Source organism: Buceros rhinoceros, unplaced genomic scaffold (assembly GCF_000710305.1).
Source record: "Buceros rhinoceros silvestris isolate BGI_N320 unplaced genomic scaffold, ASM71030v1 scaffold18886, whole genome shotgun sequence".
Lineage (NCBI taxonomy): Eukaryota > Metazoa > Chordata > Aves > Bucerotiformes > Bucerotidae > Buceros > Buceros rhinoceros.
This window is the reverse complement of record NW_010418308.1, coordinates 1-298: the sequence shown is the minus strand read 5'-3', so window position 1 is coordinate 298 and position 298 is coordinate 1.

The window sequence follows — 298 nt, the reverse complement described above, 5'->3', positions numbered from 1 at the left end:
GTCCTTCATCCCCCCCGTCCTCCCCAGGGCTCGCTCGGTCCCCTGGAACGGGCCGGCAGCAGCTTCTCAAGCGTGGACTTGACTTCGGCGAAACCAAACCAGCGCAGCAGAACTGGAGCCCTCCTGGCGTGGGGGAGCAGATCCAGGGAGGGGGCAGCTCCCGCTGGCCGCCTGGTGACAGGAAAGCACAGTTTTTTAATTATTGTTTGTTTCCCCTCCTTCGAATTAATTATTTTTCAAGGATTTTTTTTCCTTATTAAGTCTCCATTTTTATATATATGAATAATATTAAACAAAA